We start from the raw sequence: 23,706 nt of genomic DNA, 5'->3' as shown, positions 1-23,706 counted from the left end.
TTGGTTTTTGTGGGATTTAATTTCCACTGAACAGAAACCAAGTACAGATGTATTTGATTTCTCCTTAAGGGTTGGTTATGGATGAATGCAAGGACCAGAGAAATGCAGAGAAACACTGGAGCAGAGTACACAGAGGAGTGTATCTTGCCTTCTATCACGTGTTTATGAGCCTTTCACATTACAGAAATAAAATGTCTGGTACATTGCAACTTAGGTTAACAAAGTAGAAGAGAACAAAACACTTGTCAGAGGTGATCAGCTACAATATATATAGTATATTGAAATTCTAATTAAATAAAGCTGTGAGGTCCTTCAGCTATTAAAAATGTCATCAGCAATTAAGCTAATTTGTGTCTGACCAAGGCTTTTACAGTAACTGATTACTTACAGATGCCAAGTGCCCCAGGGAACTTTTGTCACCTGTTTCCAATCTTTGGATTGGCAGCCTCACCCTCACAAAACTTACCGGTCTAACACTGGGTTGTGTCATCTGTTGCAAGGAATAATCATTAATTTTTACAGGATCCCATCTACATTACCAAAGGACATTTTATTTTAGCTTTTCCCCCATATTCTAGCCACTATTGATAATATCTAAAAAGGAAATGTCCCAAATGAATGGCACTATTCAAATGTCACAATCTGACATGTTGTTGAATGAATTCTAAGTGGCATTCTTCCCCTAACCAAATATAGAATAGATATGAGGTCATCATACTTAATCACTCATGCAAAGTGGAAATTCCTTCCACTATACACCTGAAAGATCGATCTCACCTTCTCTTTGAACATGCCAACATGCTCAGCCATGTCTGACTCTTTTCAATCCATGGACTGTAGCCCGCCAGGCTTCTCTGTCCATGGAATTCTCCAGGTAAGAATACTGGAGTGGGTTGCCATGCCCTCCTCCAGGGGATCTTCCCAATCCAGGAATTGAACCCAGGTCTCCCACATTGCAGGTGGATTCCTTACCAATCTGGGCCACTAGGGAAGCCCAAGAATACTGGAGTGGGTAGCCTAGCCCGTCTCCAGCGGATCTTCCTGACCCAGGAATCAACCCGGGGACTCCTGCATTACGGGCAGATTCTTTACCAGCTGAGCTACCAGGGAAGCCCACAAACATGCTTACTATCTCCCAAAGCAGTCCATTTCTACTTTAAAGAGCTGCAATCTTACAAGACCCGTCCTGACATTGAGTGGAGACTGGTTTATTTGAAACTTCAACTTGCTGATTGTTCTGCTCATTAAATTGATGTCAGTGAAGCCCAAACCACTGTCTATATGACAGTCTTTCAAATATTTGAAATAGCTATCTTTCTCTTCAAGTCTTTTCTAAATATTCCAAATTCTTTCACCTAATTCACATGATACTTGTGTTCTTTTCTTCTTAACGTTATTGTTATAAACGAAATCCATTCCGTCAATGACAGTATAAAAACCTTTCTCTGAAAAAGTACACAATACTAAATAACAGTCTCACCCAGCATACAGTCTGATTTTTCCAGAAAAATTGTGACACATTGACACTAATGTGTCAATATAACCTACTAATACATTCACTTTGAGGCATCAGGCTCCATTTTTTTAACATTGTGTGTGCTTTTTTTTTTCCATTTTAAAACAAGAAAGCAAGCAAGGTCTTCCTTCTCTTTAAGTTGTACCATAAAAATTGTATCACCTATCTACTCAAGATTGTTCCAGATTCCAGACACAAATGAGTAAGGTGTTACTAGCAATTATTTCAGTGCGCTGAAATGTGTCTCCTTTGTACCTGAAATCGTAAACTAATTTTAAGCAGTGAAGTATGATTTCAACATAGGTTATTCCTTCTTTACATGTTTTTAAAAATTATTACTATTAGTACCATTGCTGTTATTATTATTATAGTGGTTTCATCTTCATATGCTTATTTTACCTTTTCTAGTTTGAGTATAGTATATCTTACGAGTAAGGAATGAAGCAGGAAATAAATTAAGTGGTTTTCCTAGGTCTGAGCCCAAATATTGAAATCATACAGTGTTTTGAGCTCATTTTATTCACTTACTTCATCTTTTCAAACTCCCTTAATTTTCTGAGTTCATCCAGACATAGATAAAATCCTTTTTTTTTTCTCTTTGTCTTTGATACTACTGTCATATTTCCATCTCCTGGGACATATTTTTGAAAATCTAGCCCAAAATGGGTGTCTTGATGAACACACCATATAGGTTCCCCATGTTGTTGTTTTTGCTGCACAAGCCCATTTGTGATTTTATGTCAACAAAGGTTAGGAATAAGCAGTTAATAGGAAAACGTGGTGCTCTATACATTGTACTAAAACATGTATATTTTTTTAAAAAAAGGTTTTGCTTTTTAGAGGTAAGGAAAGTGATGGTGTCACGATGGTCACATTTTACACAAGGTTGGATGTTCCAAGTGCACATAAGATTTGCACCATAAAACAAGTCTCGCCATGAGGTTGCCATCTGTTAGCGCAGACAAAGACAGGCTGGATTTATGTCCGGACAGGCCATTCAGAGCTCTGGAACGTGGCTGTGGACACAGCGACCCCAGCACCAGCTGCCACAGTCGCATTGCTAGGACCTCAGAGCCATTTCCCCAGCATTTACCCTGCCTTCACATTCCAGGCTAGCCTACCTTGGAAAAAATGTTAATACCAATTGTTCTCTTCTCTGGGAGGTCTCACCCACTAAGGGCTTCAGCACAGTTGGGAAAATCTCAGGTCCAGTGTGGCTGGACTTGAGTGCTGAGGTCCCGCTTTTTTGTTTATCATACTTAAAAAGACAAAGAGGAAGAGAGCAGAAGGAAGGGAAGGGAAGTCATATTATTATGACTGATAATAGAATGCAAAACTGTACATTCTATTCATGAGGCAAAAGAATACAATAATATAAGCTCATATTTCTCCTATTTGAGTATAAAGGTAACACATAAACAGCAAAGATTTCTACTTTCTGTTATTTCCTTCTATCCAAAATGATAAAGAATAGGTATGCTGAATAATTATAGAATAATTACTGACATTTCACTTCTAGATTTACAGCGGTGGCACTATTTAAAAAGGTAACCCAAATTATAATATTATCTGTTTCAGTATGAATATCATACACCCATATAGACCTATCTATCAATATACATACAGAGAAAGAGATAGCCACATAGCTGTGGTTCAATGCTTGTGTCATTCTTTAGTACCTGCAGTTCTATATTTACATATTTCTCTGATTTATAATCATGGTGATCACAAAGGTGATTATAACAGCCCATCCTACCTTTCCCTAATTCAGGACAGGAGTTCAAGGTCTGCTTGTTCCATTTAACTGATAGCTAAAAGAAGCATCTTCTACAATTGAGAATGGGATCCTATTAGTAAGAACATTGTAAACCCATTTGAGGACTACTGGGATATAATTAAGTAGGAACTTCATTCTAAAACTAGGGCACGCAAGCCCGGGGTTAATAATAGCTGTTCTGGGGCATGCTGTAGAATCTAAACTTAATCATCCTCATATCTGAGATTCATACATTTAGACGACGCCATTTCATTGTATAACAACGACAACAAAAAAAAACCCAAAAATATGTTTTGCAAGGAAATCTACTGTGCTCTTGAGGATCTGTGGGTCCAAACACACAGTCATAGGTTTTCTCACTGGCTCTGCTTCACCTAAGCCTGGGGATTTGCTGCTGCCATAGACAGAGCTCTGTTATTCCAGATGCAGACGTCACATTCTTTTGGCCACATGATACACAAAAGACATGGGAATGGATTGTCTTTAGGAATCCCAGGTAATTCTAAGGAATTAAGATGATAAAAAGGTCAGTTCAGTATACTTCACTCCATGAGACCAAAGGCACATATTTACATTTTCACTGGAACCAAGAAAAAAAAAGTTGACCCATAGTCCATGCCAATTCTACAGAATTTTCTGAGAGACTTTCTGACTGCAGTAGAACTCCTTCTCAAAAGAGTTTATAATCTATCTGGAGATTTTGCTGCACTAATCACAGCTAAGCCAGGTCATTCTAATGTAGAGTGGCAGAGAAATTTTTAAGAAGTTAAGGAATCTAATGGATTATCTAGTTTAATAGCAGCCTCAGCAAAATGATGCATGCTGCTTTTTAATAAATGCAAATTATTTCATGTTTCTCTGAAATGCGCTGCTGTAGAAAAGTGGCCAGATTTCCAAATATTTCATTATGCAATATTCAAAGCCCCATACATTAACTATTGTCTTTGAACTAGAGATCTGCATGCAAGAGGTCTGTTGTAGCATGCCCTCAGCTTGTTAAGGGAAGCAGAATTAGGCAGAGGGAAAATTTTAATTGTAATGTAGTTACAGCAGAAAGTGAAAATGATAGTCATTCAGTTGTGTCCGACTCTTTGCAACCCCATGGACTGTAGCCCACTAGGCTCCTCTGTCCATGAAGCTCTCCAGGCAAGAATACTGGAGTGAGTTGCCATTCCCTTCTCCAGGAAATCTTCCCAACCCAGGAACTGAACCTAGGTGCCCTTCATTGCAGGCAGATTCTTTACCAATTGAGCTACTATGGCTAACCCCAGGAGGATCTCTGGACTAATGTGGCCCTTCAGAGCTGCCCTCTACAGAGGCACAGAACCCATGCAAGCACGTGTTGTTAATCAAGAGCTATGCTAAGGTTTGGCAATAAGGATAAAAAAATGGTGCCTGACCTCAAGGATCTCAGGGTCTAGTGGAGCAGAGAGCAGGTAAAGAAGGATACAAGGCAGGGTGATAGGTCTGGAACAGCAGTGTGAGGAAGTGCCAGTGGAAGTGCCTAGCACAAAACCCACAGCTCAGAGGCATTACTACAAAGACATTGCTGGGATGCTGTGTGCTTATTTCCCCTTTAGTGATGAGTTTTCTTTAGTGTATTGCTTCTTTTGAATTTCTGAGTTATTTCTACAGTGATGAGAGATGGAGAGTCTTTATTACATTGTGTGGAAGCGGGAAGCTAGTAGCTGGAAAAAGTCCAACCCTGAAACATTTTTGCTTACATAAAGGAACAATATCGAAAATCTGAGGGTCATCTTCCTTCCTATTGTTAAGCTCTCTCACCTGAAAATAAACAAACAATAAAGCTGTAAGCTTCTCGTGCTGTGAAGCCAGCTTCCAGGAGTCAGCTGTGCACATCTCTTGCCAACGCCATTTTCAGTGATATCTGGTTGGTAGCATAAAAGTCGTCTTGGTGGCAGAATCTACACCAAGGAAATTGGCAAGTGCTACAAGTCAGACCTATTTTCTTTCCTCAAAGAGTCAGTTTTTAAACATTTACTGGCATGCTGTTGCTTATAACTAATGCTATTATTTTGGCAATAAAATTTTCCTAGTTGCCATATTCTCGGCAATGAATTAGCAATTTTTGCATTTACAGGAATCTACTTATCAATGTTGGCAGAAGGTGAAAAATCACTGCTTCTCCTTCCCAAAGAAGACCTTTCCCAGTGGTTAAACTCATTTTCTGACTACAGACATGACCTAAAACCTAAAGAAAGAAGGTTGGCTCTAATCAGTGATAATCAAAAGGGCTCTCCAGATATTTCCCATCATGTCTCCTGAAATCTGTATCCTTGAGTTTAGTACATCAAATGTCAGATGAAAACAACCAGTAATGAAAAATGATCATACCCTTGAGGGTGCAACAGAGTGTGTCACTTCTGATTTCAGGGGACAAGAGTATGGCATGGAATACCTGCCCTCTAAAGTTTATTTCTGAAATACTGTTAAGCCTGCTGTGTCAAGTGACTAACAGAGTACAGAAGAACCAGGACAAAGGCGTATCCCAGAGTGAGAGGAGGGCTCTGAGCCATAATCCATTATAAATCGGGAGAGGGGAATAAAAATCAATTCACAGAGAAAGATGGCTGCAGACACTTCAGTACAAATGACAAGAAAAAGTCAAAATGGCTCCCCTAAAATACAAATATCAGGTAATCAAATGCTTATTAACAGTTCATCAGGATCGATTAGATAAATTAGATGCTAGGCTTCTCAATATTTAAATCCAGATTCTTAATCTATAGCTTGTGTTCCTTTCATTCACCAAAAACATTTTTGAATGTCTTATCAAAAACTGCCCAATTTGGTGAGCTCTTTAAGAGGAAGACTACATTATAAAAAACAGAATTTAAAATGCAGAAGGGTTTTCTCTTCATTTTACAGTGACATTGGACACACAATGACACAGGAACACTGGACACACAAAAGTTTAACACACATCAAATTTTACTAGAACTATGATTCTTCTGTGATAGCATTTATTCACTGAATTACAAGAATGATTGGTTAATATTCACATCCATCCTCACTCACATTTAAGCAGTATCTGACCTTTATTTAGACCAGTGGTTCTTGAAGTGTAATCCCAGACTAGAAGCATCATCCAGACATACCAGTTAGATATACAAATTCTTGGGCTTCACCCTAGACCTACTGAATCTAACCATAACTGACAACACTGTATTGCATAATTGAAATTTGCTGAGAGAGTAGAACTTAAATGTTTTGTTGTTTTTTTTTTTAGGGAGGAGGTAAATATGATGGTGATGAGTGTATTAAATAACTTGATTCAAAATGAATACTTATATCAAGTTCCAAGATGTATACTTTAGAGACTTCCTTTGTAGCTCAGTTGGTAAAGAATCTGCCTGCCATGCAGAAGACCTGGGTTCAATTCCTGGGTCAAGCAGATCCTCCTGGAGAAGGAAATGGCAACCCACTCCAGTATTCTTGCCTGGAGAATACCATGGACAGAGGAGACTGGCAGGCTATGGTCCATGGGGTTGCAAGAGTCCGACACAACTTAGCAATTACACCACCACCAAGATGTATACTTTGAATATCTAATAATTTCATTTGTCAATTATACCTCAGTGAAGCTGGAAAAACAAAAAGATAAATAATTTTTTTTTAAAAAAGAAGAAATTGGTAGCGTTCAATGATCTACGCGTTGAAGAACCCTGCAAGTGATTCTGATCTCAAAGTTTGAGAACCCCTAGTTTAGAAGTAAAAGATAAGTCAGGGTATATTCTAATTCGCACAAAGATGGACTGATAGATGGCACATGCGAAGGCACAGATTATGTGTATCCTGTATCATTACTATCTTCCACAGTGTCTGCCCATGGTCAAGGTCAGTAAACACTTCCTAAAAGAACAGCCTTCCTTTGCTCTCTTTATCCGTCAAAGAAATGATGCTAACTGAATACATCAAAAAATCCTCAGGCTCCATTGCCTTTAGTAAAATTCAGTTTGGGGTCCTGCCTCAAAATTCCTTTTGATCGTGTTTTATCATATTACTATTTTAGATAGAATCTTGTTTCAAATAAATGGTCCAGAATCTATTCCCTTTCACTGTCAGTTCTCCAGGGGAAAATGATCAGGCATGAGAACACCCAAGTGCTCTAAATTCAATATGATTTGACCTGTAAGGCTCATCCTTTTATTTTCTGAAATAAGTCTTTCCAATACAAAAATGTTTACTAAATTTCATGTTTATTGAATGGTTACTAAATGTTTGGCAGGTAAAGAACATCTGATTTATTTCTTTCCATCTTTAAACATACAAAAAGATACCTAGTCACCAAAAGACACCTCATTTTCATTCTAAAAAGGACAGTGTGTTCAGTATCATTTGCTCTGGAAAAAGGAAATCCCAGGGACAGAGGAGCCTCGCACGCTACAGTCCATTGGATTGCAAAGAGCTGGTCACCACTTAGTGACTAAACAACAACATCAGGAGAGGTGGCAATGAGAGCAAGTTACTCTGTTCAAGTACACAGCAATTGTCACAATAGAAAATGGATCCATTAAGGTTGTAGGAAACTGCTTCTCAGCAAGGGCTTGATACAAAAGACAAAGCATCATTATTTTGAGGGGCTTTCTACCATGGTTAAAGGCATCAGGGTAGAGCAATACAGTTTCAATTCAGAAATCAAGGCAGGCTATGAGGAAGCCAGTCAGATAGAATCCTTTCACAGGTCACTGAAATGCTTCTCTGAGCAAACGTTCCTCCACGACCTCTTTCTGTTTAATGTGCCACCCAAACATCTCTGCACATCAACACCATTTGACTCATATATACAACACTCAAATTAACAGAGTTCACTTTGAAACCTCTGTAACTTGATGGAAATTAACATGGCTCATCTCAAGACACGATTGGTGATCATAAGACAAAAGATTCCTGCTAAGCTTTCTTTGTGCTTCTGATCTTACTGTAATTTTTGTCACTTTGAGTATATGAGATTCTGCTAATATTTCTTCTCTCCTAAGGTTTCTTTAATGCCACCCCTGCATCAAAAATTTAACTGAATGCTAAGTACAAGGGGGTTCAAGTTACACATATTCAAACGTGCTTAGAGCTCCATACAAGTTCACCTGTGGCCTGACACTGAACGTCAGTGCATCACTATCCTATCTGGTTAGACTTCTATGATCTTTGTTGATGCATTTGGTGAAAATCAATGGCTAGTATTTTGATCTTGAAAATAACGAGTCGGCATATATACATTGCTGCTGTTGAGTTATAGCCACATCCATGACCCCAACAAAGTAATCATCTAACTGGAGGTTCTTCAACAGTGTGCAAGAAAATATAGATGTACTATCCATAAACCCTGCAGAAAACTGTTGTGAAAACAAGCAGGGAGTATTCTGCTAACAACAGCTAAGTGAACGCAAACACAATCCCATGCTATACAGTTAAAACCAGCAGTTTCCAGAACGGCCTAGATATTACAGGTGTACAATGTAAAATGAGGTCTCATGGCTCAAGGTAAGTAACTGACTGCTGCTCTGCTTTCTAATGCACTAAAATAACTGCTACACTTATGCCTTCATAGATGTTATAGTTTTTAGTCTGGTCAGTGAGCTATGTACATTGATGACTTGTACTCCAATTGATTATGCAAAATGACAACTGGGGGGATGATAAGTTATTCATGGCCTCTGCAAACTGACCTTGTGGGCTGTCACGGTTTATTATAAATTTTTTGTTGTAACGTGGTGGAGGAAAAAAAGGTGTACCCTGGCACCGTGGTTCCTTGGCTGAAGGGTGGAAGGGAACTTTCTTTGCTTGGGAAAATTTCTCAACAAGCTTTTGATGGTATAAGTGCAAGTTCATGGGAGCTGGATACCATTTAGTTACAGAGTATCAAGAGAGAAGTTTTCTACCTGCATGGAGAACAGAGCAGAAGAGACCAGAGGAGAGAACAGGGAGGAAAAGAAAAGAGGAGCTATGAAGAGCGTGAAGCTCTCTCCTAACAAAGACTATGACACTGGAGTGTGCAAAAGACACTGCAAAAATGGAGATAATCCCTGTTCCATTTTTCCAGTTGTTTTTTTTTTTATAACATTTTATGGAAAAACCCAAACAAACTTTTTGGCCAACCCAATAGTAGAAAAATCTTTAGTTTCTGTGTAAGTAGTCTTTGTGGGGACTCAAAGATGGTGATGATTTTCGTATCTATGCTATATAGCACAGTATGGAGAAAATATGTAAGAAGTGGAACTCTAAAGCTAGAGACAGAGAAAATGTCCTAGAAAATTTTAGAAATCCTGACCATAGCTCTGTATTTCTGTAGGGCATAGAATTGGAGGTGAAGCTGTTGAACAAACTTCTGAGATATTCAAGATATGCAGGTCCCTAAGGTTCTATTTGGAGAAGGCAATGGCACCCCACTCCAGTACTCTTGCCTGGAAAATCCCATGGATGGAGGAGCCTGGTGGGCTGCAGTCCATGGGGTCGCTCAGAGTCGGACACGACTGAGCGACTTCACTTTTACTTTTCACTTTCATGCACTGGGGAAGGAAATGGCAACCCACTCCAGTGTTCTTGCCTGGAGAATCCCAGGGACAGGGGAGCCTAGTGGGCTGCTGTCTATGGGGTCGCACAGAGTCACACACGACTGAAGCGACTTAGCAGCAGTAGCAGCAAGGTTCTATTTAGCTTATTGAATATTTTATATTCTAAAGAAATCTGGCATCCCTAAGGAGAGGATATTAAAAAGGGGATACATAGATTCTAGGTTTAGAATGACTGATTTAAATAAAGACCTTTGCAAGTCACTCTACAGCACAGTATATTCAGATATGAATGCTTCTAAATTTAAGTGCCAAGCTACAAACTTTTTAAAGTTTTGTAAATTAAGATATGAACCTTCAACTTACACTGACCATATATTTAATGAAAACCAGGACAAAGTCCTTGCCAAGAAAGGAATCATAAAAACTCATGGCTGTAAAGATACCCCTTTTAGGCGAGTTGTTTTCCTCTCAGAGGTGAAATGTTCTCTAGTAGCTTTTTATCAAAAGGTAAAGTTGGATAAGACTTCCTTTCAATTATTTCTAGTAACACGATCTTTGATTTTATTTTCCTTTTTTTATTAGCAATGTGTTTCTCAGAAACACCAAGATTATCATTGCAGGTCCCTTTATGACCCCTTTATAAAACATTCAATCCCCATTTTGAAAGATAAAAGGAGTTCATTGGCTGGAGAGTTGGATGATTTTTATCAGGAGATGGTAATCCTTAAATTGTGTGACTTCTTAGGACTACTTTCTTCATTTGAAAAATAAGCATTCAATGGGATAACAGCAAAGTCCATTATTTTCCCTCTGTTCAGATAACAGAAAGTAAAGTAACTGCTTTCTATTTCTACCTCAGTCAGAAGCCTGTCTGCAACAGGCCACAGAAACGAGTTCAAAATTTCCTTTGTTGACCACAAGATCATATGCCTTGATAGTCTGGCTAACTGCTCCACTTACTTTTCTGGGAACGAGGTCTATGCCAGCATGGGAATTTAATTTGAGGAACAACAACAATAGCAAAAAAAAAAAAAAAACCTTACATGAGGCTTATCTAGTCTAGGATTAAACACAATTTTTTTTCGATGATCTATTCTCTCCTTGTACCTCATTAAAAAAAAAAAAAAAATCTCCCCAAACTAATTCTGAACAACATCAACAAAGGCAGCTATGGAATGGACTTCAAGTATTGGGCTTCATCATGGCCTTGGAGAAGATGTGCTAAATCCCAAATGCCCTGGCCAATTATATTTCATAGACAATTCCAATTAATTTTAGAAAGACAGAACTGCTTACAGAGATACTTGGCTTTATCAGACACTTTACTGAACAGACAAAGATGTTGGTTTTTCAATTCTAGCTCATGTGTTTAAATGTCACAGAACAGTATAGGTGCTGCTATTGCTAAGTCACTCCAGTCGTGTCCGACTCTGTGCGACCCCATAGACGGCAGCCCACCAGGCTCCCCCGTCCCTGGGATTCTCCAGGCAAGAACACTGGAGTGGGTTGCCATTTCCTCCTCCAATGCATGAAAGTGGAAAGTGAAAGTGAAGTCGCTCAGTCGTGTCTGACTCTTAGCGACCCCATGGACTGCAGCCTACCAGGCTCCTCCGCCCATGGGATTTTCCAGGCAAGAGTGGGGTGCCATTGCCTTCTCCGACAGCATAGCTAATAGGTTACAATGATTTGTTTTAGATCTGTAGGTTTTATCAGTTATTGAATCAAGCACATAAAGAGTGACCCAGAACTTTATCTTGGTTCAGAAAAGGGTCAAACATTTACTTTCCACAACAGTGTAAGTATAAACAAAGTCATGAAATTAGTCATTTGTGTCTCTCTTATATAGTAATTGTACAACAGGAATCTTATCACTATAAAATCAAGCTTGATTATAGTCTGAGATAGTAAAGAAATAGATGATTAAGTTCATATGGTCTTTCTCATATGAAATAGCCGCAAATGTACATAGAAAAATAATTTTCATTTAGGAACATGTGTCAACCCAAGAAGATATTAGATCTAAAGACAAACAAGTTAAGTCTCTAGTTAAGAGCTGAATTTACAAGAACATGCTGATCTAAGTCAGATAAGTTCAAAGGAACAGTCTAAATATTTGATCACCAGGAAATCACAATGAGAAAACAGTATGCATATCTGCTAGTCTTTCTGGTATCACCCAATATAAAAATAGGTACCAATATTGTATATAACTTGAACATGAAAAAATAAACCTATTGTCCCAATAACTAGATTTGCAAAAATTAGATTTGTATTGCTAGGGACTATGAAAACAGAATATAAACAGGCACAACTTTTCTGAAGACAATTTGGCAACATGTATTAATATCACAAAGAGTTGGACACTTAGCAACTTCACTTTCACTTTTCACTTTCATGCATTGGAGAAGGAAATGGCAACCCACTCCAGTGTTCTTGCCTGGAGAATCCCAGGGACGGGGGAGCCTGGTGGGCTTCCGTCTATGGGGTCGCACAGAGTCGGACACGACTGAAGCGACTTAGCAGCAGCAGCCCTTGCTCCACCAAGGTCATATGTAGAAATTTTCCTGAAGAACCAGTCAGATAAGGGCACAAAGACAAGTGTGAAAGAAACTTCACTTCAGTGTCACTCAAATCAAAAATTGGGAAACATCACGATGGCCATCATCAGGAGCTTGGTTACATATATTATGATGCAGTAACTTCATGCAAAACTATGCGGCCATAAGAGAGGTAGATAATTCCATGTGCTAACATGAAAGATGATACTTTCAGCATATTATTGAATCAAAAACTTATGCAATTGATGCAAGTTTCTTGTAATATTATATACATGTAATCTAAATGTACGTAAGAATGAAAAGCTGCTGGAAATTTGTGTATGAAAATATTAAAGTCGCTAACACTGTGTATCAAATACACAACTCTTTTTATTTGTGTGTCAAACTTTCTATATTTCATATTCTCACGGTGAGCATTTCCCATGTCTATAGTCCACAAAAGAAACTGGAAAGAGATCAATATGCCTTTTAAAATGTGACACACATCAGCAGAATACTCTATCTGCTCTAAAATTAATTTCCACACTGTCCTAGTTTGAAGACTGGAATTAGAGATAGAACTAAATTGGTGTGAGCTGGCTTGCAAACTCCTTAAGTCCCAGTTTTTCAGTAAGCATATATATCTTTGTCACAACTTGTAAAATTTCCAAATTGTTCATTTTCACAAATTGAGTTGCTTTGTAAGAAATGAGACACATTTACGTTGACATTTTACAAATTATACAAGTGTCCAAAGAGTAGGTATCTAAAATTACTCTTTAATTAAATAGAGGTTCCCAGAAGCCCTTCTTAATTGCTAATATTTCTGAAGTTTTCAGTATTTATACTATAAAATAGGGATAACTGTAAACTTTTAACAAAAATCTGACTTCTAATGGAATCATACGTCAGTCTGTACATGTGCATGCTAAGTCGCTTCAGTCCTGTCTGACTCTTTGCGACTCCATGGACTATAGCCTGCTAGGCTCCTCTGTCTATGAGATTCTGCAGGCTAGAGTACTGGAGTGGGTTGCCATGCCCTCCTTCAGGGGATCTTCCCGACCCAGGGATTGAACCTACATCTCCTCTGTCTCCTGCATTAGCAGGCAGGTTCTTTACACTAATGCCACCTGGGAAGCCCATGTTGATCGAGATATCCTCAAAATGTGCTATATGAGACAGAATCTTGCCATTACCCGGGAGTGCCACCACTTGTACCACACATGTGCTGCTTTCCTTAGGTATCCTATGATAAATCTTTTTATCATTTTCATGACTGTAGAGTCCCTGGGTTTTGAGTATTCCTCAAATGTACACTTTCCTCGAGTATGTACTGTGAGTTCTGTTATCAAAATATCCTTAGAATAAATTCTGGGTTTGAAAGACAACCCAGGAGACCTACACACTCCATTTATCTTTCAAAGAAGTGTGATGGAGAGAAAGAAGCAAACTTTTACCCTTTCATAGCAATGTGACTTGGCCTTGTTAGAGAGAGGGCATTTCCACAGCAGAAAATAGTTCATTACTGAGCACGGAAGACAGAAAAGTCAAGAAGAAAACTGCTGAAGGATACTTAAATTGAAGAATACATTCATATCAGGAAGACTGAGTGGCATATAATGGAGTGCAAGCAGAAACCATGCAGAATGCATTTTTGTTTCAGCTGGTTTTGTTTTTGAGACTTCATGGAGGATTCATCAAGTCCTTTAAGACAGAAGGGACCTAGGAACTGCTGATGGGCTACTTTAATTTAATCACCTGAAAGCATAGCTTACCAAACTATCTATTGATTTTATGTGCAAACAGGAGCAGCGAATGCTCTTAAGAACAGCCAGATAGTCATCTTTCTGCATCTTGGGCAAGTAAATTTCCCAATTCCCTTTATCAGAATCCACTGTTTCTCCATTGCATGAAGTCCTCTATTTTCAGTTCAGTTCAGTTCAGTCACTCAGTCATGTCTGACTCTTTGTGACCCCATGAATTGCAGCACGCCGGGCCTCCCTGTCCATCACTAACCCCCAGAGTTTACTCAAACTCATGTCCATCGAGTCTGTGATGCCATCCAGCCATCTCATCCTCTGTCGTCCCCTTCTGCTCCTGCCCCCAATCCCTCCCAGCATCAGACTCCTTTCCAATGAGTCAACTCTTCGCATGAGGTGGCCAAAGTATTGGAGCTTCAGCTTTAGCATCAGTCCTTCCAATGAACACCCAGGACTGATCTCCTTTAGAATGGACTGGTTGGATCTCCTTGCAGTCCAAGGAACTCTCAAGAGTCTTCTCCAATACCACAGTTCAAAAGCATCAATTCTTTAGCGATCAGCTTTCTTCACAGTCCAACTCTCACATCCATACATGACCACCGGAAAAACCATAGCCTTGACTAGACGAACCTTTGTTGGCAAAGTAATGTCTCTGCTTTTGAATATGCTATCTAGGTTGGTCATAACTTTCCTTCCAAGGAGTAAGCGTCTTTTACTTTCATGGCTGCAATCACCATCTGCAGTGATTTTGGAGCCCCCCAAAATAAAGTCTGACATTGTTTCCACTGTTTCCCCATCTATTTCCCATGAAGTGATGGGACCAGATGCCATGATCTTAGTTTTCTGAATGTTGAGCTTTAAGTCAACTTTTTCACTCTCCTCTTTCATGTTCATCAAGAGGCTTTTTAGTTCCTCTTCACTTTCTGCCATAAGGGTGGTGTCATCTGTATATCTGAGGTTATTGATATTTCTCCTGGCAATCTTGATTCCATCTTGTGCTTCTTCCAGCCCAGCGTTTCTCATGAAGTACTCTGCATATAAGTTAAATAAGCACGGTGACAATATACAGCCTTGACGTACTCCTTTTCCTATTTGGAACCAGTCTGTTGTTCCACGGGGTTGCAAAAGAGTCAGACACAACTTAGTGACTAAACAACAACAACCTTGGATCCCAGTGGTGGGAGAAGCAAGGTGTGTACTGCAAGATGGATAGGATCTATGAATTTCCTGGGGATGGGGTAGGGAATGTTTTTGGGGAGGGGGGAAGCACATTGACCATTGCTGGGTTGGAGGTACCAACCCTCCACACAGTGGAAAATCCTCCTATAATTTATAGCTGGCCCTCTCTATACATGGTCCCTACATACTCCATGTCTGAACCCATGGATTCAACCAACCACTGATCACTACTGAACAAAATCCACATACAAGTGGAAGCACGCTGTTCAAGCCCGTGTTGTTCAAGGGTCAACTATAGTTCAGTTTGGTAGGAGATCAAGGAAGGACAGAACAAGAAACAATTATAGAAGATTAGTATGGACAAGGCCACTTGTAGCTCCCAACTGGGTTTGTTAGGGTAGAGAGTTTTGAGCTAAAACATAATTCACACATCCACTTTAGGAGAAGTGTCCTGAAGGAAGTCTACAGGACAGGGATGGAGCTGTTGTCATTCTATTGCTCAGTCGTGTCCAACTCTTTGCAGTCCCTTGGACTGCAGCACGCCACTCTTCCCTATCCTTCACCATCTCCCAGAGTTTGCTCAAACTCATGTCCAGCGAGTCGGTGATGCCATCCAACTATCTCTTCCTCTGTCATCCCCCTCTCCTCCCACCTTCAATCTTTCCCAGCATCAGGGTCTTTTCCAACGTGTTGGCTCTTCACATCATGTGGCCAAAGTATTGGAGCTTCAGCATCAGTCCTTCAATGAATCATCAGGGTTGATTTCCTTTAGGACTGACTGGCTGGATCTCCTTGCTATTCAAGAGACTCTCAAGAGTCTTCTCTAGCACCACAGTTCAAAAGCATCAATTCTTTGGCACTCAGCCTTCTTTATGGTCCAACTCTCACATCCGTATATGACTACTGGGAAAACCATAGTTTTGACTATATGGACCTTTGTCACTAAAGTGATGTCTCTGTCTTTTAATATGCTGTCTAGGTTTGACATAGCTTTTCTCCCAAGAAGCAAGTGTCTTTTAATTTCATCCTCTTAAGATATCCCTAAAGTGACTAGCTCTTAAGCAGACCAAAAACCATCCTGAGAGTTTTCTGACTGCTTAAGTTATGACAGAAAAATGTTTTTCAAACTTATATCCATCTTTCAATATGAACAGATTATGCCTTTATGCCTACTTGTTCACTATGAAAACAATCTGCATTAAATAGCTTATTAACTCAGAAAAATCAATATATCAATATGCGAATTACCTGAGGATTCCCAGGCAATAGTTTTCTAGTCATTCTACATTAATTTAATTGAAGTAAAAATAAAATAAATTCAAGTAAATGAGGTTATACTGTGAAAATGGAATTACAGCTGTATTTTTGTTCTCTCCAATGAAGGCCTAAATAGATAAGATAGAATACATAGGGATCAGCAAAAGTCAAATATCAGATGTAGATAATAAATTATTCCATTCTATGAAATGGAAATCCTGTGAAATATCTGAATGGACATAGAATGCAAGGTGCTTTCTCCCGATTTTTTCCTTTAGATGGGACATACAATGATTACTTTAGCTGTCTATTGGTAAAGATTGGCTTAGAGGAGATTTTCATTCAAAATGTTAGTGCGAATAATAAAGGGTAAAAATTTTGTCCTCAGGAAATAGTGTGAAAGGGGCTGACAGAGAAAGTCAGTCAATATGCAAGGCTTGATCTACTTTTTCTAAGTACCTTCAAAGAAATTGCTTTAAAAGATAAGCCCATATATTTTGCTTAACTAAGTCAATTGTGCTTTTTTTACATTATTATTTGCATAACCTCTGCCTGTTTCAATGCCTACATATCCTGTTGGTTTTTCATCAGTTTCAGCTCACTGTATATCATTTGCTATAAATTACTAAACTTCTAACAGCTCAAGTCAAGCTTTTAACATGATTTAAATGCACGCTTCTGTCACCCCTCTCATACTTCCAAAAGTTAACAGCTGTCACTTTCTTTTCTGGACTCTTTGAAATTAAAAGACAATCACCAAGGCTTGGAAGAACATCATTTCATTAGTGAAACAGAATATTCACTGTCGCATTTAAAAGAAAAGAAATAGGTCACTTTCTTTTCATTCTATATCAAGGATGATTTATAGTGAAAAAATTTTAAATCATTCCTAGCAATCACTGAAAACATGGTGATTATAAACCTCTTTAAGGAAAACAATTTTAGTGTTCAAGAAATATATAAGCTTGACGGCTCTGAAACAGAAATTTTATCTTTCCCCTTCCAATCTTTCTATTTTAAACCAAACCCAAAAAAATGCATTTTGATGCCAACACTTTCAACCTGCTGTAAGTCTGAACTGTTTTTCCAAATTGTAAATAAGAATTGTATTTTTGATAGACTTGTTCTTCTGTTTGACTGTTCAAACCAAAATACAGAAGTTCTCCTTGATTTCTCCTGCTGCCTCATCCTCCATTTCTCTACATGCTCTTCACCCTTAACTACCCAGGGTGTATGTATTCTCTCTCCTACACACAAACACACTCACAAACACATACATGGAATGCTTTAGCAAGTTCTAATGCTTCTGCCCCCAGATAAAATCTCAAATGCCTCTAATCCTCCCCCTCCCCACTCAACAGCCCTCGTCCACATCACCATCACCTGGGCCTGAGCTTCCGCAACAATTGCAATGGTCTCTGTTCTCACTGCTATATCCCTAAAATTCATTGTCTACACAGCAGTCTAAATATTTAAAACTATAAATATTTAAACTATAACTATAAATATCATCTCACATCCTTGACATTTTTCAGTGGCTCCACTTGGTTTCCAAAGTGCTAAAGAAGCTCAACACTGGCTTTGATATCAACTAAGATCAGTCTCATCCTCTTATTCATAAAAGCTCCAATGACATTTCTCTTCAGAGTACAGAAGGCTTTATTTGCCTTAGATCCTCTTTTTCTAGCTAAAGCTGGAACTTTCATATTGTCAGGTTTGGGCTCTAATGCTCTTCCCACCTTTCCTAACCACCTTAAGAAATGGGCAGTTTGACACCCCACGACACCCCATGACATGTCACCCCATGACAGTTATGACACCTAAGCTTGTCAATTTCCTTCAGAGCATTTTAACATTTGATAATACCTGGTTTACTTCTCTGCTTGTTTACCCCTATCTCCCACTAGAACACAAGCCTCATAAAGCAGAAACTTACTGTCCATTCTACTGCAGGATATTAAATGCCTAGTATTACGTGTTGACATGTAGTAGATGCTCAATAAATATGTGTTAAATCGGTTCAATAAATAATGCATTTGACATAGTTTTGATACATCATTCCTATTAAAATCATTTACTTTTTCCCCAAATATTGGGTTTCCAAAAAAGTTCATTTGGGTAGAACTTTTTGGCCAACCCAATACTATAGAAAATTTACATTGCAAAATTAACTAGTAGCATAAAATAAGGTCTAAAAATGATGACCACAACATCTGGAGTTCTCAATTTTAAAACAATATACAGAAACTACAGAATTCTGTGTTATACATGTAAAGTCAACTAAAAAGAGATAAGATTAAAACCTCCCCCACCCAAATCAAATAAAAAAAGAAAACCTGCCTTTAAGCTCACTGCCAATAGGCCAGACAAGAACAAGTTGGTCTAGTCTGTTTAAAATATGTCCCTATGTCTCAGAAACTTAAAGAAAGTGACAACTAGCCAATTTCTCTGTAGAATTTACTGACAGTTCAATATATTTCCAAGATTGCTGCTTTTCTAATAGGTACACAGGCAAGCAGGTCCTTTCATCCCAAGCAACCATAACAGAATGTCATATATTTAACATATTTTTCCCTGTATATTCTCTGAACCGACCGTGGAGGCAATGCTCTGATTAAGTCTGGAATTGTCTAGGGGTCTTGACTGCTAAATGGAACTTCCTGCATTTCAAATCCGATTAGTTTCATACAGTCAAAGGTTTAATTTTAGGTGAACAACTTTGGGTTTGGTTTTGAGATCCTATGGGAGAATCCACACTGTATTTATTCAATTAAAGTTGAATGAATTGAGGAGGTTGACTATCATTACTTATGTGAGGGTCATAAAAAATCAGTGTCACTTCCTGAGAAATAGCAGCCAGTCAGCTGGTGGAAAGGCTGACTTAATATGTAATCCACTGTATCTTCTAAATAACAGCTGCTGTTAAGTACTCGAGTAGGTCAAGAGAGATCTTTTGGACACTTGAGTTCTTAGATAAGTCCATTTGTAATTCAGAAATTCTTCTATTTGAGTCAGAATCTGACACTAAAGAGAATAACAAACAGACAAGTCTACAATGCCTGGAAAAGCTGACCATGAGGCAGAGGCTACCTGAAGTCATAACAGCAACCTAGAGTGTGATTTTGGCAAAGACAGAAAAAAAAAGTGTGATTTTTTAAAATATCAAAATCTATATTATTGATGAATTTAAAATCACATGAATTTTAAAATAAGATATAAATCTTGAAGCTTATTAGTCAATTAATAATTAATAATCTTCTAGCTTATTAGTCAGACCTTATATTCAGATTTCTTAAGAGTGTCAGAAACTTCCTCAACTTCCTCTTTCGTTAGGGGTATTTTAATGGAGAAAAAAATCCAGGGAAGTACAATTTTTGGAGTACTTTCAGTACGGACTTCAAAGTTCCCTGAATTAGATGAATCGATATGAACTTGTTTTTGTTTCTTTTCAATTTCAATTTAACATCAGTAGACTGTAGAAGGAACATTAATGACCACTCATCTCTCATATGACTAAAATTGGCCAAATTTGGTCATTTCTAAATTTGTAGAAAACAAATATTAAGTAAATATTTTAAATCATAACCTCTGAAGCATTTGTGTGCAGGATAGAATATCCTGCATCAGCAAATTCAGTAAACTAACTCCTTAAGTCCAAACAATAAGAAGTTATCATTGTAAGTTTCATAAGTTTCTAAGGAATCATGAAAGAGTTTGTTTTAAAAGGACAGTAACATGCAGACAAAGACGCTTATTTTACTGTAAAGATTGACAGTCTTGTTAATGAATCAATCTCTCAACAAATATTTATGCCAACAAAGGTCTGTCTAGTCAAAGCTATGGTTTTTCCAGTAGTCATGTATGGATGTGAGAGTTGGACTATAAAAAAAGCTGAGCACCAAAGAATTGATGCTTTTGAACTGTGGTGTTGGAGTAGACCTTTCAGAGTCCCTTGGACTACAAGGAGATCAAATCAGTCAATTCTCAAGGAAATCAGTCCGGAATATTCATTGGAAGGACTGATGCTGAAGCTGAAACTCCAATACTTTGGCCACCTGATGCAAACAACTGACTCATTGGAAAAGACCCTGATGCTGGGAAGGATTGAAGGCAGGAAGAGAAGTGGATAACAGAGGATGAGATGCTTGGATGGCATCACTGACTTGATGGACATGAGTTTGAGCAAGCTCCAGAAGTTGGTGATGGTCAGCGAAGCCTGGTGTGCTGCAGTCCATGCGGTCACAAAGAGTCAGACAAGACTGAGCGACTGAACTGAATTAAACTGAATACTTTGTTCTGAAAGGGATGTTTCAAAGGAACTAGTTACAGAGTTGCGGGTTTTGTTCTTAATGAATCCAGGTGACTACAAGCATGAATTAATCTACAAGCCAAGGTGCTGGTGCGGGTCAAGATTGTTTGGCTAAAAACTACCAAACCAAGTTTCAGGTTCATATACTGATTTTACATTCAGGATTCACTCATGTATATTCAGTACTGAAGCAACCATTTTATAGTCTGGATATAGTAAAATCTTCTACAAGCCACTAGTGTGTGGTATTCCAATAGAGACTTTACTAGGAGTATGCCACAGCAACTAGACCTTGGGTTTGTGAGATGTTTTCAATTATTTTCAAAACTATTCGTTAGCTTAAGTAGAGACTCCATTTCATTTTCCAGATTCATAATGAAAATGTCAGAATGGTGTTAAACCCAATTTTCCTATTTGGGGGTATCTGGATAAGTAAAGACAATACAAAAAATTGAGTTCCATAGCTTCAGACCAAGGTTGTTCACAGGGAGGCATAGAATTGTAGTTATCTGGGGACAAGAGGTTAAATTCAAGATATTACTAATATCCAGACAAAAGGGTTGAGAAATCTGATATGTTGAGATGGGAAAGAAGTTGTACTTGGGGTAGAGGGTGGAAATTTTAGATTAAATGGCTAGGGAAAAATGACTTTTGAAGATCCGAGGAAAAAGTTCAGATGATGTGGGAGATTGATTTCAGAGACATATCACTCCCTGACATACTATTTATCTTATTTGTCTTGTTTATTATCTGTCTCTTACTTGTCTAATTTATTATCTTACAAAGTAAACTGCATGAGGTCAAGAATTTTTGCCTGTTTGATCACTGTTCTTCCCCGCTGCCTAACATATAGGAGGCATTCAACAAATATTTGTTAGAAAAGAAGGAGGGGAGGAATGAAGAGAGGAGAAAATACCACATTAAAGAGAGTTTGTCCTTCAATAAGTCACTTTGGTTCCCAAAAGTTGGGCTATAACAATAAGCCTGCCTATTAAATATGGTTAAAATCATCAATATGTCTTGTACAACTTAGTTTTTCTAAAAAAATGTTATTAGGTTATGACCAACAGGACACATATACACACACATACACACACACGTATGCTAATTACTCTTTTTTCAAGTTTCTACTTTGTAGTCCAATGTGTAAGTAGTCCCACTGACAGAAAATTCTCCATTATCAAATTAAATTATAATTTTCTATTAGATAGTCACACACAAATCAGTTTATATTGAGAAATGATATTCTTTTTACATCCTAATATAAGCACCATGGGCTTCTTTTGTGGCTCAAGCTGGTAAACAATCCACCTGCAATACAGGAGACCTGGGTTCAATCCCTGGGCTGGGAAGATCCCCTGAAGAAGGGAAGGGCTACCCACTCCAGTATTCTGGCCTGGAGAATTCTATGGACTGTATAGTCCATGGGGTCACAAAGAGTTGGATACGACTGAACCACTTTCATAAGCACCATTCCTATTATTTTGGGCTTCCCAGGTGGCTCAGTGGTAAAGAATCCGCCTGCCAATGCAGGAGACACAGGTTCAGTCTCTGGGTCAGGAAGACCCCCTGGAGAAGGAAATGGCAACCCAGTCCAGTATTATTGCCTGGGAAATCCTTTGGACATGGGAGCCTGGCAGGTTATAGTCCATGGACATGAAAAAGAGTTAGACACAGCTGAGCAGGAGCACCTATTATTTTAGCCCCCTAATAGCACTCTGAAACGTCAATTTCATTTATCACATTTCAACTGAGGTTAAAGGTGAATCTCTGATTTACCCTTATTGTTCCTATTAATTGTTTTTCTCTGTATCTAACCTCATGTGCTCCCAGAGGATATTCAGGTACTTATGCTCTGACCAGCACTGGAAAAACGACCATGTCAGTATAGCTGTTAATTCTTTCATTTCTGCATATCAGAATTTTTTCCCACTTGAATATTAAAGGTCAAATTTTCAACTAGCCTTCAAACACACAAAGAATTAGTATTTTGACATGGACAATGCTCCTGCCCAAATCAGGCTCTTCACAAATGAATAAAGGAGCATCTATTCTGTGCATTAAACTAGCTTTGCTATCTAAGTATATACTGTATGTGTGTTCTCATTTATTAAATAATAATATGACACTTTACTCTTTAAAATATAAAAGATATACAAAGCAGAATTTTTGAAAGAGTAATAACTGTTATGTTTAAGATAGATTCTTTTATTATTAATAGCTTTGCATAAGAAAAGAGAAGTTTGGACAAGCGAAGCTTGGCTCAAAGCCACAAAAGTCCCAAGTGACAAGGCTGGAATCCACATTAAGCTGTCTCTTTCTCCAGAACTCAGAGCATTAATTGAACTAGCACACAAGGACAGAATTTCCTGATTGCAACCACAATTTTCTGTTGAAACTATCAAGCATAATTTATAGAGAAAACTTCCAGCCATAAATGGAAAAGTGGATGTAGGAACCATTGGTCACGGTGTATGAAATAGAATAGAATATCAAAATCAGTCTTAATTGAGGGCATTGCGTTCTCTCTAGTCCTCCAGACACAGAGAAAATCATTCTGCAATGCCATCCTCTGCTTGCTTGCGCTAAGACCCTTGTTTATTTTCTCCATTTTCCCTTCATTAGAGTTTGAGACTGGACACCAGCAGAGGGCTGGGGCAGGAGGAAAGAGAACACGTCTCTGTCTATTTTCACCCTTACTCGAGGCCCTGATACTAATACTTTGAGCATTTGAACCCTGCAAAGGATACCTCTGGGTGCTAATTTTAATATTTAAAAAATGTATTACAAATTGTCAGTTGTGAACTTAAAAATTCATTTTACTGGAATTGCTTGAAT

General features: G+C 38.4%; 1 protein-coding gene across 7 annotated transcripts in view; it reads right to left on the bottom strand.

Moving 5' to 3' along the window:
• PLXDC2 (plexin domain containing 2) overlaps positions 1-23,706 on the bottom strand; it is a 430,201-nt gene that overhangs the window by 287,719 nt on the left and 118,776 nt on the right. For 5 of the 7 annotated variants that reach the window (XM_015473986.3, XM_059892585.1, XM_059892586.1 and 2 more), the window contains one exon: positions 1-23,706. This exon is cut by the window's left edge and continues 16,003 nt beyond it; it is cut by the window's right edge. The exons of the other annotated variants lie outside the window; for them this stretch is intronic. The gene's annotated coding sequence lies outside the window, so the exon portion shown is untranslated. 7 annotated transcript variants of the gene reach the window in all.

This window comes from Bos taurus, chromosome 13 (assembly GCF_002263795.3).
Source record: "Bos taurus isolate L1 Dominette 01449 registration number 42190680 breed Hereford chromosome 13, ARS-UCD2.0, whole genome shotgun sequence".
Taxonomy (NCBI): domain Eukaryota; kingdom Metazoa; phylum Chordata; class Mammalia; order Artiodactyla; family Bovidae; genus Bos; species Bos taurus.
Note: the sequence above shows the minus strand (reverse complement) of the source record. Positions and strands in the feature narration are given on the sequence as shown.